This window comes from Dermacentor albipictus, chromosome 1 (genome assembly GCF_038994185.2).
Source record: "Dermacentor albipictus isolate Rhodes 1998 colony chromosome 1, USDA_Dalb.pri_finalv2, whole genome shotgun sequence".
Classification (NCBI taxonomy): domain Eukaryota; kingdom Metazoa; phylum Arthropoda; class Arachnida; order Ixodida; family Ixodidae; genus Dermacentor; species Dermacentor albipictus.
The window spans coordinates 340,308,463-340,323,400 of NC_091821.1; the positions used below are offsets into that span (position 1 = coordinate 340,308,463).

At 47.9% G+C, this 14,938-nt stretch overlaps 1 protein-coding gene across 4 annotated transcripts in view; it reads right to left on the minus strand.

The window, feature by feature from the left end:
* The window catches only part of LOC135905221 (monocarboxylate transporter 13-like), a 40,437-nt gene extending 29,595 nt beyond the window's left edge, over positions 1-10,842 (minus strand). The window contains exons 1-2 of one of the 4 annotated variants that reach the window (XM_065436265.2): positions 10,747-10,786; positions 4,877-5,673 (exon numbers count right to left, since the gene is read on the minus strand). The gene's annotated coding sequence lies outside the window, so the exon portion shown is untranslated. Of the gene's footprint in view, positions 1-4,876; positions 5,915-10,746 lie in introns of those variants that run through there. The other 3 variants (XR_010565376.1, XR_010565384.2, XM_065436391.1) reach the window with 3 other exon arrangements.
* Between the last annotated feature and the right edge of the window lie 4,096 nt (positions 10,843-14,938).

The window sequence follows — 14,938 nt, forward strand, 5'->3', positions numbered from 1 at the left end:
GCAGGTGAATTCTCATACAGCACGTACCATGGATCGGGTGCACGATAAGGTATCCTAGGTGGCCAAAATTGATCCGGAGCACCCCACTATGACATGCCTTATAACTTTATTATGACTAGATAATGACCTTGACTAGATTATAATCCCTAGAATGTGTTTTATTCTCGAACAATCTAGGCCAAGTTAGTATTCAATTGATTGTGCGTTAATATGAAACCACACAAGCAAACAAATATTGTTTCATTATTTTATTCAGTGTTGCTATTTAAAAAAAAACACATGTTGCGTTGTTTCCCGCAATACAGGAGTTCTCTGAAACGTAAACAAGTGCCTGTATAGTCATTTTTACCCTCTACGTCATCCCAAGTGCCCATTGAGTACCTTATGCAGAAAGAATATTTGAATACTTTACTCAACGTCAAGAGGTTCACACAAGTAAGGAGAACGCAAGGAGGGCTCAGTGATTCACAATTGGCAGGTTTTTTAGAAAGTTCTGCTCGCGGCATTCGCACCGCGATCAGGTAAACACGAGCGCAAATACGAGCACCAGAGAGCCTCAGATAGGAGATACCTAACAGCGCTTTCGATATAGATTAGACAACCACGTTTCCAGCTGTGTACATAGTCGAGCAACAGCTGATGGCCTGCTTCCCGAATCGTAAACGCCAGACTCCAAGACACCTTTGAAAATGCAAATATTACCACTTTTCAAAGGTGGAACTGCAAATTATTTTTTTTTATGCCAGACATATTGTTCACCCGTGTGAAACATGATAGGGATATTCTAAACTACTTTTCCAAGCAGTTATTACTCCCATCCTACGGTCTTCGACCGGACGTGAATGTATGTACCAAGTAGCTTGAATGGTCATCCACATAAAATTTTTTTTTATGCGAAGCATATTACTAGAGCTCAACCCAGCTCCTCAGGCACGGTGGTGTCGCCTTCAATACCACGTGACACCGTGACGTCACGACAGAGGAGAAACGGGGCTCCAACTCGCGCCGTCGCTCGCGGCGTCGCCTTCAAGGCTGACCACGTGACACCGTGACGTCACGATAGAGGAGAGGCTCCAACTCGCACCGTCGCTCGCGCCGTCGCGGCGGTATTGGCGGCGAGGAGTTACGGAGTCGCCCTCTATCGGAAGCGCCTCGATGCCGTAGTATGGGGGATCACGTGACGCGCTCCTCATAGGTTTTGCTGTCAGCGCTCACTGAAAACACCACGCGCGAGCTCTCCCGGACATTTCTGTAAGTACTTTCGGAACGAGAGAAGTTTCTTACTGTCTAAATAACAGTCTTGGGCAAGCTGAAAGCACACGATCGTTTACAGCCGCTATCTCTTTACCGAATACGTACAGTGAACGCCACTGCGCGCGGTCGCCGCGATGGAGTCTCCCGAACCGGCTTCTTGCGTGAAAGGTAGGTAAACGCCGAGAGCAAACTATGTGAAATATGTTCTTATAGTGTTTTTATAACTAAATGGAGCGTAATAGAATGAAGCCTCAATGCAGCGATCGCGCAGATTCGCAGCGACCGACTGCGCGTCTGCATGCTTGTCCGCGCACTGTTTCGCTTTCTCCGCGCGCGCGTTTTCGCACCGTGCCATGAGCTTTAGGCCGCAGAATATGAGCATTTGACAGTATACAGGCAACCATTGTTGCGTGGGCGCTATCAGAGCTGTTCAAAAATAATTTCATTGTAGAGACTTCGACGCCTACGGGGACTGTGATGTGCCATCGCGACGATGCAATCTTTTTTTTTCTTCTAAATTCTTTGACCTTTCAATACTATTTCTGGAGTTGCGTCGCACTATATGTTTATCGGTGTTCTCAGTGTGCAATTTCCCGCTGCTCCTTTTTTGTAATCCAGTGCATTAATTCATAACACAAACATGACCATATGCCATGCTTTCTTTAAATGTGCTTCTCACCGCTGCCTTTCCACTCCACTGAACTTGGCAGTATCTATAGTATCGACAAGTTCATAGACCAAACCGTCATGACATTAGTCGGGCAGCGGACTCAGGCGAGCGTCTCAGTGCGCGTTTTGAGAACATCGCAGACCGGGCGCCGTAGCAGAAATCTTCCTCGCGTCTGTGCTTGCTGCATACCCGAGTTGTAGCCGATGACTGCCGGTTTTATGTTTCGCGAGCCAAGCTTCACACAGCTTCTTGTCCTGCGGCTACGTGTGAATAAGGCCGACACCGGCCTCCGTTACGTGCGTCCGGCCCTGCGGCACCGAGCAGTAGCCTACCATGTTGCGCGCCTTCAAAGGCAGCCACTACCTATTGTAGTGCTTTCAAGCGTTGTGAAGGAGACACTCGAAGCGGGAAAATTTCACCACTAAATGAAAACCGCAGCGTACGCGGGAATTTAAACTCGTTTTCAGCTCGCTTCGGCGCGCCCGAAGCAGCCGACGCGGCCGCTATGTCCACGTGATCCCTCCTAGCACGTCACGCCGACGGTGGCGCCAGCTTTTGCAGTTGTGGAGCTCGAGGCCAATATAAGCAGCTGCGCTTGCCTCTGCTAGACACTCACGAGGTGAGATGCCTCCTGGAGACAGAGCTGCTCGTTAGAATGAGAAGTGAAGGTTGCGGCGCGATATACGGAGACTGTTTCTAGGTGGCTTTGCTACGGCGCAGCGACTACGCGCCCCGCATCGGACGCGGTGAGCGTCGAGCAACGCAGCGTTCGGCGCGACAACGAAATGTGCGCCTGAGCAAGCGCCGCACGCCTGAGCCGACGCCGACGACACCGGCTTTTCTGCGACACGAGCTCCTTAACGCTGTCGCGTTAAAATAAAGGCTAGTATGCTTCGCATCCTGGGCTTAACCTTAGCTAAGCCACAGCCATTTTTTTTTTCTGTACTACACGGATCGCTGGCTCACTGAAGCTCGTAGGAATTCTGGTTTCAGTGCTGCGCGCCTGATCTCGTTTAATAGCGCACGAATGCAATAAATGTGCAGGACGCATGCGCGCGTCTGCACATTTATTGCATTGAGCGGCGTTGCAGTGCTGCCATATAGGCTCATGCCAGTACGTTGGTATAAATGTGATTAAATTTCCGATCGGTCAGCCACTCTTCAGGCAACATCGAATACGAGCTTGTAGGACACTACCTACGACAAGCATTGCAGTTCGCGACATTTTGCAACTCAGCCTGTCTTGAATCACTGTCGAAGGCTGCGTTAAAGGTTCCGTATGTGCTGACAACTAATTCTCATGCACTTGTATGCACGTTGAAAAACGCGATACAACTGAAATATTAAAAGCTGCTACGTATGAAAATTTTCCTAGAGCATCAAGACGCCATTTATTAGCAGAATGCACGTAATAAGGGAAATTATATCAACACTCTGATAGCCCTCTTTCCCAGTGTAAAGTCGAGCGCGATTTGAAGGTTACGGCGCGAGCGTTGACCTGCCTGGTGTCCCAGGTGCCTAGCGGCTCGTTTCCGAACTGTGAAAATCAAGATTTTGCATTCTTCTCTCCCTCGCTCACTGTTGCATGCTAGAACAATGACCCCCGCGACGAACTCGCCATCCTTTCTATTTATGATACCGAAGAATGCGTTGCACGCATTACTATCACTGCCAGTTCCCTGAAGTACCAAAAAAGAAAAGAAGAAAAGATTCAGAGCAATTCCACTCTGTGAGGGTGGATGACCAGCGGAGCTGCACGTAACTATAAAAAAATAAAGTAAAACAGTAAAACAATATAACACAAATATGCAGGTTGTTAAGTTTATTTGTATTTACGTTTATTTCGCGACCACAGTACATAAGGCTTTATGGTCGCTATGATAGACGGCCATGAGCTCTGTGACGACACTGGAGATTAGGCTCTTAGCGAATGTTAGGTCTGTGCACGACCGATTGCGCGTCGTGGAGAGATTGGTCTTGGTGTAACGTTGAAGGCGGAACCTTTCCAAGAGAAACGCCAATTCCATGGAACCACTTTACGTCGGGACGAGACACATCGAGGTTAAAGTCACCCACAATGACTATGGAATTGGGGACCACCGAAAGGATCCACCCAAATGTGTCGATCATAAGGTCTACAAGGTCCTTCTTTGACGTTCCGGAATAAACGTGTACGGTGATGACAACAATTCGGTCCCCAGTCCGTACGGAGCACGCGTCGACACATTCCATGGCAACGCTTGCACCCGTCGTCACTAAGGCATAGGATGCAACGACCGCGCTGTCGTTGTTTGTGTAGATCGCAACGCATCGAACCATCGCCCATCCTCCATCACCGGTTCTGACACGTTTGGCTTCAAAAGCAGCTGGGAAACACACACTCTGATACGATTTTGCCTTATGCTTAAGCTATTCTGGCTCTACAGAAGCCGCCATCGTTTTTTTCTACACACATCACAATACGCTGGAGACTAGCCAAAGGCAGCTTCGCTGTGAAAGCAACTTCCTCGGACGAGAGTGACCGCAGCTTAAGGAACAGCAAGAAGAGTGAGGACAGCTGGCCTGATAGCTCCCCCACCTCGAAAGAGGATTCTGGGACGTGGCGTCTTGGTCGACGCTCGCACGATAACCTTCAGATGACGCTAGACTGTACTTGTGTAACAATCGGGCCAAATTATGCGTACACTCCTTTCGAGGCCCGGATTTACGAGCGGATAGCTCCCAATCGGTTCATTACAAACCGATAAACCGATATCAGCACGGTGTCGCATAGCATGGCATAGTACTATAACGTAAGGACTGGGCACCGAATCGGCCATCTGATACTGGCAGCAGTGCTATAAATGTTGACTGCATTGTTCACTCTAGGAATGCTACTTCATAAAAAAAAAAAAACGCGCCGAAATAAAGCGGCACGACGGCGTCCGTTTCACAACAGCCGTTAACCCTTACTTTGAATTGCAGTAAGGTTCCGGGTGCTGCCACGACTACGATGAACCGAAGACCAGGGCGATAACGTCAGGAAGCCTCGACGCCAGGTTCACACGGCGTGGCGTCCTCCCGGAGGGTGCCACAACACTCGTTGCGCACTTGTCCGCAGGCGCAACACCTCCCTCGGAGAAGCACAGTCACTCGCACAGAATCGGCACTGACGCACCACCTTTCGAAGGCAACGAGACGGCTCGAACAGTTTACAGATGCCTGTAAACAGCACTTCACAGTCAAGCAGACATAACTACTGCGCTACCCAAACGGTCTTCATGCGGCGTACTATGTACGAAAGAGTTCGGCTTAAACCTAAAAGGCGGGTGCGAGCAGCTGTCCAAATGAAGCCACGGTCAGGGAAAGCCGACCGCACTGTGCCCTGCGCCGGGTCCCACTCGGGCCGATCCGGCTCCAACAGCCAGCGAGCAGCTGCCGCTTCGAGTTGGTGCCGTCGGTGTCTGGTTTCGGTGGCTCGCGCGCTATCAAGACCGCAGGGCGTTGTTAACAACGCGCGCGCGGTCAACAAAATTGCGATTTGCGCCGAGTGAGAGCGGCCGGCGGTCGCACACCCCGCGGTGATCAGGCCTGGTGCCTGAAACCTTCGCCGGGGAACTGACCGAGCATGAGCTTGGTGGGCATGCGTTTCTTAACGCTCTGCGCAGCAGCTAGCTTCTTGTTTGCTTTTCCCAGTTCGCGGCCTGCCATTCCTATCTCGCTTTTTGCGCTCCAGAGAGATTCGGCAAGGTCTTCCGGGTTCGCCGCCGCTGTTTGTGGTGAAAAAAGAACAAAAATCATTGTCTACTGTAACGCTGTTGATCAGTGTCGTCGTCTGACGCAATTGTTAAAACAACTAAACAAACTGAGAGGGTAAGCCGAGCCGTTAATTAGTTCGCGCCTTGTAACATGTCGAGTGATGAAGCTCGCGATGAATAATACTTCGTCTTCGACCGCTTTGCCTGTGTGACGCAATCACTCGAATAACGTTGCATCACGGATGAAATCAAAAGCTGTATGACGATATCATTCAGCGGCGGCCTCGGTGTGTTTGTGCACAAAACATGCCAGAGAAGCAATTCCATGGTCTGTCCCATATCGCCTATGACCTGCAGGATGTCGTATGCGTGCGTCATCCGGAACGGCTTATTTTTAATGTCACGACTGCGAGAGTGTTGTGTACGGCTATTGCACTTTCGCGAGCACTGCAGTTAACTTGTGGTTCAATTTCTTTCCTCTTGTATTTAATACTTTATTCTCGACGACTACTAGAAAAACGTAAGCTATTGCAAAAATCCGTTCGTGGAACGTGGTTTCTTCGGAGAAGGCACTCCGCGTCTATCTTATCCACTTTCAGATATCTTCTTTCTCAGACAGGCTGCACCGGAACTCGAATCGGCTGTAGTCCCCAAGCTTCGCCGATTGCTCCGAGTGATATAGGCGGTGTTTGCTCAGCCTTTACCAGCCAGGACTTGCACGAGATACTTCTGAGAACACAGGACGCTCTGACCACTAAGCCGTACCCGCCGTGGTAGCCAGTGGCGACGTCGTTGCACTGCTGAGCACGAGGTCGCGGATTCGAGCACGGCCGTGTCGGCTGTATTTACACGGGGTTGAAATGAAAAAAAAAAAATACGGTCGTGTACTTATATTTGGGTGCACGCTAAACAACCTCAGGCGATGAAAATGAATTCGGAGTCCTGTATACTGCGGCGTGCCTCATAATCTTATCGTAGCTTCGACACGTGAAAGCTTATAATTTACCTGCGACCACTGAGCCATAACCTGTGCACTAAACGAAGTCTGAATCCTGTAATTTACGACCCAAATTGGAACGCGCGTTGCGCAACATGAATGTCAAAATGGTCATTTCAGCAGCGAATGCGCAAACATATTCGTAAGATAGTTCATACTGGCATCAAAATATTTGTGCAAAAGTAATGTCCTGAATGAAGAGCTCTTGGCTACTTGCTGTCAAGTCAATAACCATCAGAAAAGAAGCAATGAGGAGTACTATTATCAACGTATTTTAATATTAGCACCAGTTTCATATTATCCGTTTGAAAAAACTGAGGCTTTAGCATATCGCATACTATTTTTCGAGAGTTAGAGTATGAAGAAAGGAAGGTTTGCGCATAGGGGAAAGGGGAGTATCGAATAGAAGGATGAGAGAACGTGAAAGACACAAAAATATAACCCATGCGCAAACAAGGAAAACGTCTCGCTTCAGCGTGATCGCATGGGCGGAATGGTCGACCTATAGAGAGCCGAATTCAGTTGGCTTGTTACCAAAAACAATACGAAACTCTAGTTACGCTAGACGTTTCTAAAGCATACGATAGTGTGAAATACCCTATATTAATAACGAGGATGCAGAATATTGGATTACCTGAATACTTCGTAACGTGGACTGCTGAGTTCTTGCAGGGCAGGGAGTTTTGCTGTGCACAAAGCGGAAGTTCAAAGGGAACTTCCGCTTTTGTTGCTGTTGTTTAGCATCTTACTCAGCTCCATTCCTCATCATTAGAATGTAAGGACGTACGTTTACACTGATGATATAGCGTTTTTTGCTCCGGCAAATGATATTAAGTCACTCTATGAGTGCTTACAGGAATACTTATGCGAGCTAGAAGCATGGCTTGGCAGTATCTGCTTGTCCCTTTATGTAAATAAGAGCGCCGTTCTTGTCTTTTCTTTACAAGACCCAGTTATTATATCCCTTTCATACCGCCATCACACTATTTCACAAGTGGAAAAAGTCATGTACCTTGGAATTACATATGATGGTAATCTTAACTGGCGTCATCATATTCAACATACAACTTTAAAAACTTCCCGTGCAATGGGGATATTAAGAACTATAGGCAATAATTGATGGGGCATGCGCAGAGACACACTCATAATGATTTACCGCATGTATATCCGACCTATACTAGAGTTCGGCTGTGTGTTATTCTCCGGCGCCTCTGCTTATAAGCTACGTCCTCTAGTTTTTCTGGAACGGGAAGCTCTTCGCTTATGTCTGGGGCTAACAAAGATTGTAGCAAACGCTGTGCTCTACAAGGAATCACGAATGCCTTCCTTTGAAATGAGATTTAATATACTGACAGTTCAAACGTTCATAACGCTCTATGAATCCCCACTAAGAAGGTACCAGTCAATCTGTATCAATCAACCAGCCCAATTTTTTTGGAGCCTCATGGCCTCGGTTTCACACGCCACAAGTGATTATAACACAATCGTTATTGAGTCCGTTAGGTGTACAAATAAAGAGAGAGAGAGATAGAAAATGATAAATGAAAGGTCGGGAGGTTAACCAGGACTGAGCCCGATTGGCTACCCTACACTGGGAAAAGGGAAAGGGGGATGGAAAGGGGGGAATGACGTAATCACGGTAAACGGTATCCCAAATTCATTAGTTATTACTTATGATGACATATACCCGATCATTGCAAAGCAGCTTTCCTCAAATATTCTTAAGGGCTTACTCCAAGATCACTTGAATCAGCTCCACACAAACGTTTTTATAGCAACAGATGCTTCCCATAGTGCGGAAAAGGCCGGAGGTGGAATTTTTTCATCGTCGATGGATTGGTCTTTTTCTGTTCGGCTTCCCGACTTCACACCAATATCCCTATCGGAATTCCTAGCTGTCGTCCTAGCTTTGCGCACGCTACAAGCTTCCAGGACAACGACGGTAATAATCACAGACTCCTTATCGCCATGCACCTCATTTACTGCTCCCGCCATGTCGCATGTATTAAAACTTTGTACCCACTAGCTACAAGTCATTAGCGAGCTTACGATTAATATGTGTACCTGGGCACAAAGGCATATTTAGGACTGAAGTGGCCGACAGCTTGGTAGAGGCTTCTATCGGTGGCCCTGTGCTTACCCTTCTTCCAACGAAGGGTTTTATCATGCCTGTCAGGTTTAGAAGATACATCCTTTTAACGTTAAAACCAAATTTAACATCATCCTCGGAACTACACCACTTACAATTTTCTTGGAGCAAGAAATTTTGCAAAACCAGACAAACGGAAGTGACTTTAACGAGACTGCGTTGTTGTGTCTTCCTCCCCCTCCCCCTCCCCCCCCTCTACATTTACACATGCGCATCTGGTCTGGCAATTTCCCCTTTATGCCATTTTTGCAACTCATTAGAAACGATTGAACACTATTTACCGGAATGCCGGTATTTCTCCTCCGTGAGAGAAAGGAGATTGGAAATTACTGTGCGACAGCTCGGCCTGCCATTGAACACTACGGTACTGCTGTCTTGAATGAATGTGGCCTTAAATACGGACAAGTTTCAGTTTTGCATGCACATGGCACCTTGTTCGCTGACGTAATTCGTTAACAAGCTCAGGTGTCAAATTTAGGTGTTAACCAGTTGTTGGCGCACTACTACTGCTCTCTGCCCAGCAGCAGAAACAATGCTGTTGTAGTTGGCCTAGTTGTACAGCAGGAACAGCGTGGCAAGTTGTAGAGTGCCCGCCTCGACTGTGGGATGTTGTGGGTTGTGGACTGTGGGATGTTGCCGGGCATCCACAAGTTGAAACTGACACAAGTGTACCCCCGCATGGCGTGAGGCTTGCTTTAGGGGTGATAGGCTTGGAAAAGAAGCCTGCACCATGAATTCCCGTCGAAACCCTCGCGAGCCCCCCAAGAAAAAGAAAAATGGATGTTTTGGACGCTTCCATGACGACCATTTCCCATGTGGTGCGCCAATAGCACTTATTGAGGTGGAGACGCCTTCGGGTTGAGAAAAAACACCCCTTTCCAAGCGTTGAGGTTCGATAATGGCCGATCACCATGCATGTAGCGCGCTTGTGCCTACGAGAGCGAATCATAAATTCTTTGCCCCTATTTTTCGTAGCCAAATTACGACTGTAACAGCTAAGTCACCATTTCCATTCCCAGCGGTGCACCTTTGTTGGATCGGCCCGGTGTTGTCTACCGCTAGCTCCACGGCACGGCGCTGCTCTCAGTTGTTGAAGATGGCGGTTCTGCTTCACATGTCCACGACGATAACGAAGTGTGATTCGTTTTCTATGGAGAAATATAGGAACGCCCATCGAAATCCACAGGAAAATGCAGCCCACGTATGTGGAAATGTGACTCGCTTTGGGAAGTGTGAGGTGGTGTTGTGAGATCACAAAAGTTCCCGTGCAATGATGAAGCCAAGACAGCAATGCGACAGTGGTCTCACAGTCAGCTGGACTAATTCTACCATGGGGGCATCTCAAGTTTAGTGCTGTGATGGGACAAATGTCTGACGCGGTATTGGGACTATGTGGAAAAGTAGTGTAAGTTACGTCGAATATTACGTTATATTTGTAATTACCTGTATGTGCCTTATACTGGCTAAGAAAAAATAGGAACAAAGACTTGCTGATTCGCCCTCGTATTGCACGGGTAGGCTCCCGGCGGCAGGAACGATGTTGTCAATGAAAAATAAAAAATATATACTTTCAATATTGTCTACAGGAATGAATTAGAATATGCATTAAAACACACACAACACAAATACTCACAAATAAGTTCTTGCGCTAGAGCAACTGGTGAGAACATGTGCCAACCTGTCATCATACTGAACGTATTATCAGCAAAGATTGACGGTCAGTGACCAACAGCTCTTACGAACGAAATGAATTACGACCCTTGTCCGCTTAACAATGGCGTACAAAACTTCAAATACTCTAATAGACCCGTGCTCAAATTTTTGACAAATACATATGACATAATATAGAAGGTTTATACAACACTGCTTACGACACAAAATGTTTTTATGAGGTTAAATTAATATTAGGGAAATCAGCGGAATGTACAGTAACGCTTACCGAAAGCAAGCATGTTCACTTGCCTCCAACATACCGGGCGCAGCCATACATATCAGAAATGGTTCTCGGTTACGAATAGTTACGACTCGTTTTTGAATTACTTCGCACTCCTTTGTAGAAGGCGTGGTTACGCTCCTTTGTGTTTCAGCTTCGTGATCTTAGCACCTGCTGTACGCAATGAACCGCACGCAATTAACCAGCCGCATGGAGAATGGCTGAGTTCGGATTGAGTTCGTTGTGAATCACGGGCAGAATTTCCCATGAGTGGCCTTGCGTAAACGTTCAATCGGCTTTTCGAATAATCTTTTCTTCCACCACGCACAGGATTGTCGATTCATCGAGAAAAAAAACATTACAGTATTGTTAAATTCAGCAGGACTTGTAAATTTCTTTCCCTGTACAGGAGAAAGCCATGTTCGACGTAATCTCCACCACAGGTGACCATTAACGAAAGATTAGGTCTTCATTTTATTTACGAACTGCTGAGGTTGCTTGAATATTAATCACGTGTTGCCCCATAGAGTAGACGGCTCAATGCACCGACGCAATGTCTCCAGCCTCGGCCAAAGGGTTGCAGCAATGAGCCTTTCATGTTCAGTGGCTCATAATTCCTCACTAATGGGGCCGAATTGAATGTCGCGGAGGACATTGACCATGCGCTGTTAAAGAGGTTACTTTCTTTGGCTCTTTCTTACCACTTTGGGGTTTGTCAGTTTCTGGCCGTCGATGGCCAACGTCGGATCGCTAGATGTCACTAGCAATAAACTAAACAAATAAATAAAAATGTCTTATGGTTGGTTTCGAGTTAGAATCAACTGCACCCATCTATCACAAATGAAAAACTAATTTTGTAAATTCACTCGTACAATTAAAAGTGCTAGAGGCCTAGAGTTGTCCTTACCATATTCTATGCCATCCGGCGTAATTGAACCCGTGCCACTCATGGTCCTTACGGTGGTGGCACCAGATGGCGCTGCGTGTGCAAAAGGAAACGCGAGAGAGGAGCCAGGCTGCATGCATGTTTCGGTGTTGTCAGTAAGGTGTTTCATTACATTGCTGCAATGCTAAACTCATTAGTGTCTTCAAGGGGAGTACGGTAGCGCGATTAAAAAACGGGACAAAAGAAGACACATAGGGACACACAAAGCGCTGTGTGTGTCACTATGTGTCTTCTTTTGTCCCGTCTTTTAATTGCGCTACCGTACGCCCCTTGAAGACGCATTACCAACAAGCCCACATTGCAACTTTCGTGATCATTAATGTCGATGTTCATCGTTAGATCGGATCCGCTCTAATATTTAGAGTTGAAACAATTACTGCTTACTCTGCGTGCTAGGCACGTGCCACGGATACAATCACGCTTTACTAAATTGCGCGAGTGCATCTTATAGATCGCGATGAAGGAAAAGAACTTAGGGCACCCTGGTACGCATTACACGCGTTCCGAAGAATGAGAATTAGATAGACATTTTGTGGGGCCTAATAAGGTAGGAGACAGGGTCAGTACTGATGAAGAACGACAATGTCAGCGGGGCCGGTCAGAAAATCAGCAGAAAATCAGACGCAATGAAGAAAAGAAGAATGCATGGACATTCAACGAAAACTGTCGTAAAAAAGAATGGACATGCACATACGTAAATATGCAATACGTGAATATATTTATGTATGTGTGCGTTATTACACAACATGATCTCCTTAGGGGCGCTTGCAAAGATACCAACCCACAGTTGGTTCTACGGAGGAGGAGGAATGAGCTTGATTTGTAGAAATGAGCTGACGGTGGAATCGAAAACAAAGATGACAGGGAGAGAGAGGAGGAAAGGAAAGAAGGAAATCGCGATGAGCTCGCGATGAGCTGATTTTCTGGTCTTACAGAAATTGCATTAATTGTCACAGATGGTCGCACAAGCCCATCGTCCTTAAGAAGCACAAAAGCTCCTTCACCGCTTTATGGGCCGACGAGGGATGGGGCGATGTTCAAGGAGCACATGCACAGAAAGCGGCCGATTGTACTTCTGGCATAATACATGAACTTCTTTCACCAATCTGTGACAGATTGGTGAAAGCGGCCGATTGTACAGTTTTTGGAAAGCTTTGGCAAGTAAGTCTCAAGGCGAACAAAACCGAATTGTGTGGGGCCAAGTGATAGCAGTCTGTTATTTACATCCCTGCATTCCGGGCTGCGTTGTCAGCGACGAAGAGGTTCCCCGGCGGCAGGCAAGGGAGCAAGGCGTAAGCAAGTGTTGCTGCTAGAGTTGAGATATTTGCCATTGTCTTAAGTTTTACATGCGGGTGCTCATTGCCGAGCAAACCACGGTGCGTTCGATTTCAACATCCGAGATGTCGGCATCAACTTTTCTACCATAGATTGTCCCTCGGGAGAAGTTGGAGCATTCAAGTCAGAGAGGAGTGTCTCGCTATACGCCGGCAAAGAACACAGCAGAAGCCAACCATGCACATTCACCCGAAAGAACTTTGGAGCTGGCTGAAGCGTGGGGGGAATTTCGTTTCCAAAAAATTTACGCTCACCAACGCAGAGTGTTTGTCAAGATTGTACGGCCTGCGCTGCCATTACCGCCATGCTGACTACAGATTGGGTAAAGGAGTTCAGGTATTATGCCAAAAGTTCCATCATCCTGGCAACTTAAAAAAGGAAGAAAAAAGAACCTCTAGTACACAGGACTCAGTGGTCTGGAGTGTCAAGAACGCCACGGAGGCCACACCACAGAGTCGAACGACGTACATTGCGAGAGCACGAGGTATCCCGTACACTTTCGACTAAGTCTGTACATATTTTGCGAGTATACGTACGCTTTCTTCTAGTTCGCCATAACCTCGGCTATAAACTTCCACGATCGTTTCACGAAGCCGGCGTGAGCTGAATAGCGCTTTCTAAAACAAAGCCTCCAGGTCCATGTGCTGCGGCGTTGCGAAATTATTGAAGCGCGACTTATACGTACAATTCAGACATCCAGGATGACGGTTAAAATAATTATTTTTCTCGGTGAAACAGAGCTCACTGGCCCGGTCTGGCCAGACGCGCCATTAATAGGGCGCGCCGTTGCGCAATACAACTATGCGTCGCGCGCACACAGGCAGGCAGCGCCGAGTTGAGCCTCGCTTTTCATCAGACAGGATGCCTTGCGCGAGCGCGAGGCAACGTAACGTGGGCCTTATGGTACGCCCACACTAGCGACAAAAACGCACGCGACACGCCGCACGCGGCAAGCGACCGCGCGGCAGACGCGTGCGGCCAAGTCCACAGTCGCGTTTTGCGGCACGCGGCAGCGGCCCGTGGAGTCCCGCGTTGTCTCGTTCCATTCGATACTTCTCGCGACAACGCGCTCTCCGTTCTGCCCATTTCGTCTTCCATCGGAAGTGTCTGTGTTTTTTTGCGCCACTGCCGGCCACGCTCAGGCATGTCGGATACGGACGAGGAGCTACTGGTGACTGTGAACACTATAATACTTGTTTGTTCTTTACTTGTGCGACGCCGACGTGCCAGACAGCGGACGAGAAAGTTTTGAGTGCGGTACAGGGACACTGAGGGCCAGGCGCGCACTCTGCTTCCCCACCTTCACCAATTACTCACCTGTCATGCCAAACTGCTGTCCGTAATGTGCCAGCGGTTGGCGCGCAGCTCCTTGTCCGACGCTCGATTTATCATAGAGGTACGCATATCCGCGAACGGTTTCCAAAAACGTCTCCATTGCGAGGCGAATTCTTCGTCGACGCCTCAGTAGGGGTGTGGTAAGGCTTAACAAAAACAGCCCCCTTGACTGGAAATGGCCTCTGAGATTTTACGGCGCGCGTGTCACTGTTCAGTCTCAGAGCCCATATATTATGATTCTTTGCTTATGCGACAGGTGGCGCCACAACAGCGCGGCTTGTAAAGCGGCTCGCTTCTGATTGGTGGACGTTTCGCGTCTGCCGCGAAAAATGGGTCTCGCACCCATTCGCGCGTTTGCCGCGCGTTGCTGCCGCTTTTCGTGAATCTTGCCGCGCGCGACAGCACCGCTCGCCGCGCGCGTTGTGTCGCGCGCGTTTTTGTCGCTAGTGTGGACGTACCTTAATGAACCTAAACATTTGATCGTATTCAAGTCCATCAAAATTTATGGGCACATTCGGGAGCCTGCGAACCAAGGGTCGCTCTTTAACGCTGACAACCTGGTCAAAACACCGTAGAGCCATT